The sequence below is a fragment of the Ochotona curzoniae genome, unplaced genomic scaffold (genome assembly GCF_017591425.1).
Source record: "Ochotona curzoniae isolate NIBS_2020 unplaced genomic scaffold, NIBS_Ocur_1.0 scaffold_3835, whole genome shotgun sequence".
NCBI lineage: Eukaryota > Metazoa > Chordata > Mammalia > Lagomorpha > Ochotonidae > Ochotona > Ochotona curzoniae.
In genome coordinates this window covers 9,292,710-9,296,119 of record NW_024467114.1, presented here as the reverse complement: position 1 = coordinate 9,296,119, position 3,410 = coordinate 9,292,710, and the positions used below count along the sequence as shown (strand labels likewise).

General features: G+C 40.4%; 1 pseudogene; it reads left to right on the top strand.

Annotated features, from left to right (window-relative positions):
- Positions 1 to 2,369: 2,369 nt before the first annotated feature.
- On the top strand, positions 2,370 to 2,515 carry LOC121145938 (annotated as a pseudogene).
- Positions 2,516 to 3,410: the final 895 nt, after the last annotated feature.

Genomic DNA, 3,410 nt, shown 5'->3' with positions numbered 1-3,410 from the left:
ACGGCTGTCTTAACAGTTTATCTTCCGGCACCGTTATGTGCTATGTCTATGCTTTATCTCAATTAACCTGCACCACAACCCAAAAGGAAGACCCCAGGACTATCGTCCCATTACAGAGTAAGAAACCGAAGCTGAGGGAGGTCACGCACACGTTAAAGATAGAGTGCAAGTCACACCTACCTGTGTGTCTGTCCAGCAAGCAAGGTGTCTCACAACGCCAACAGGAAAAGGGCCCCGGCTCATCTGTAGCTTCTCAGCTCCTAACGAGCAGAAGGAGACGCAGAAGGAAGAGCAGGTCAGCATTCAGATCTATCTCAGCAAAAGTCAAGGCTGCCCACGCACAGAGTGGGTCTGTCTGGAAGGTGACGAGCGTACCTCCACACATGCCTAAGCACAGTCGCCAGCACCCGGCAATGGGGTCCGGGAGAACAAGCAAGCAGGCCACCTCCCACGCCCTCCGGAGAAATTCTGTCGCAGGTGTCCTGGGGAAGGGTGATGTGGAGTGTGCGATTCCTTAGGCTCCAGGTGCTATCAGTGCCGCTGGGCCCCCAGCACCTGAGCCGCAAACTTGTGCCCCTCCGCAGACTCCCTGCCTCTCACAACCTCCATGAAGCGATAGGCAGAAAAAGCTGCCAAGCCGGGACTCCAGGCTCGTCTTTTGCTCGGTGTTTCCCATTCAAGCTCTCAGTCAACAGAGTTGTCTCTGAGTTTGCTCCATATTTTCAAGCAACCTTTGGAGGCTGGTTGTTTCCAAACTCCAGAGTTCACTAAGTCATTACCCACAGATCTTGTCGTGTTTGTTTTTAAGAAATCCATCTAAATGTTTGATTAAGAAAAATGGATAAAAACAGAGCACATTAAGTTATGAGATAAGAGTCTGATAAACCTCAGGATGTTCAGATTATTAGAGAGGAAATGTACTTTTCTCATTATGATTTACTTTTCAGCTGGCGAGCCCAATTTGGAAGGGGAAGTGGAAACGCTATTGTTTGCCAAGAACGGAGGCCCACACGTTAGGAGGTGGGCTTTGTTATTTTCTACAGTGGCTAAACTGTGTTTTAAGAGCTTTCAAATTCTGCTTAGGTTTACCTTAAAGGTGATTTGATTTATATTTTTCTTCTACTTTTTTTTTTTGAGAACGTCACAGTTGCTAAGTGCCATCAAAGTGGGGGAAAAACACCCAAAAATTGAAAACCAAGGAGGAACGCTGCTCCCGTGGCGTGCGCGCTTGCCCTCGGGCCCTGCAGTGCGCACAGCTGCAGCTGCTCAACCCGCAGCACGCCGGCCCCAACCTGAGTCGCCAACATGCTCAGCCAGGAAACCCAAGTGGCTTTTAAGGTGATAAGATAGAGTTCAGCTGCCGTGTTTTATGGCCTGATTCAGTCGGTGCCCCTTTACAGAGTGCCACTGGCTGGCCAACTCGAAACAGCCATAAACATTTGATTACGGAGTAATTTAATTTAATGATTTATTTAATCTTCAAATCACAAGAGACTGTTCTCAAAACACGTTGTTACCATGTTGACCCTTTACTAACTACAGGAATAATTGACATTGAAATACGGTTGGGAAAAAAATTGACAATGAGTTTCTTTATATAGGAAAAAGCACCTGGATGGAATTTTGGATTCATATTTTGACCACCCCAGACAACTGATATTTTTAAATATGTATATATTTCACAAAATGTTAAAAACAGGCAGCCAGCATTTCTATTTTCTTATCTTTCCTTGGTGTTTAGAGCCGACCAGCTCCTTTCTTCCATATCTTTATGTGGAATGTAGTACATCATTGTGAAAAGCAGTCACTTCACTCGGCTATCAGACAGTAGAATCTGTGACCTCCGTCTATATTTCGTCCCATTCAGCCTCTCATCTCCCTGTTACCCCCCACCTCCAAGACTCTATTTTAAGTTCAGATTGGCTCTCTAAAAAAACTTGTAGACATGAAAGAGGATACATAATGGTTGTCCTTCTGTGACTGGCTTATTTCACTGAATATAGTGACCTCCAATTCAACCATTCTTCTACAATGGCCAAGGTTTTGTCTTTGTATGACGTTAATATGCCGTTGTGCAGGTGTGCGTTTTCTTCATTCACTCACTGATTCTGTCTTGACCAATGTGAACAGTGTTGCATTGAACTTGCCAGTACACCTATACTAATAAAGTGATTTATCTGATTTATTTTATAAGCTGATTTCCTTTCATTTGGATACAGACCCAAAAGTGGGATACCTGCTTCATATTATAGAATTGTTTTTAGTTTTTTGACAAACTGCCCACCACTTTTCATAAGGGCTGAACTAGTTTGCATTTCCACCAAGCTGTACAGTTTCTTTTCTCCACATCCTTATTGGCATCTGTTATTATCGCTTCTCGGCCTTTGGACTAAGATCAAGTGTAGCATCTGCTATTATTATTTTTTTTGTCTTTTTGATAATAGTTATTCTAACAATTCTATGAAGAATGTCATTGATATTTCAGCAGGATTTGCACTGAATCTGTTAACAGCTTTGGACAATATGGTCATTTAAAAAAATATTAATTCTTCCAGCTTATGAACAAGAGACGTATTTCCATTTTGCATGTACATATCTTCCTCAATTTCATTCACCTGTGTTTTCTAACGTTCCTTGTTAAGGCCTTTGATGTTGTATAAGTTTATCCCAGGTTCTTTTTTTGTAACTACCAAGAATGGGATTTTTAAAAAGAATTTTTCAGCATATTTGTTTTTAGTGTATTAAAATGCCACTGATTTTTAAAAAATTCATGAATGGATATTGAATTTTACCCAAGGCTTTCTCAGCATCTATTGAGAAGAGTCACATGATTTTATCTTTCATTATGTTGATGTGAAATATTACATTTACTGACCTGCTTATATTGCTCCCTCCTTGTATCCCATTTGATCATGAGGTTCCTTTTGATTTGTTGTTGGATTTGATGAATCTGTATTAATCAAGGATATTAGCCTGATTTAGATCCAAGGCAAGGCTAATAGCGTATGAGATTTGAAATTTCTTGGAATAGTTTAATTATAATTAGTTATTCTTTACAAGTTTGGTGAAATTCAGCAGTAAAGCCTTTTGGTTCTGGACTTTTTTGTAGGGGTGGATGTGGAGAATGGCTCATGCCCAGTAATTAGCCTGTTCAGCTTTTCTGTGCTCCCATAGTTCAACATTTTTAAGCTATATGTATTCAGAAATCTATTCATTTATTCTAGATACTTTGAATTGTTGTTCTTTTTTATAATAGCGCCTAATCATTCTTTGCATTTCTGTGATATCAATTATTATTTATTTTTGCAAAAATGTATTTCTTAAATATTTAAATATTTATTTGAGGCAGAGTTACAAAGAGAAAAGGAGAGAGAAAAAAGAAAGAGATCAACTCTCCCTCCATCCACCTT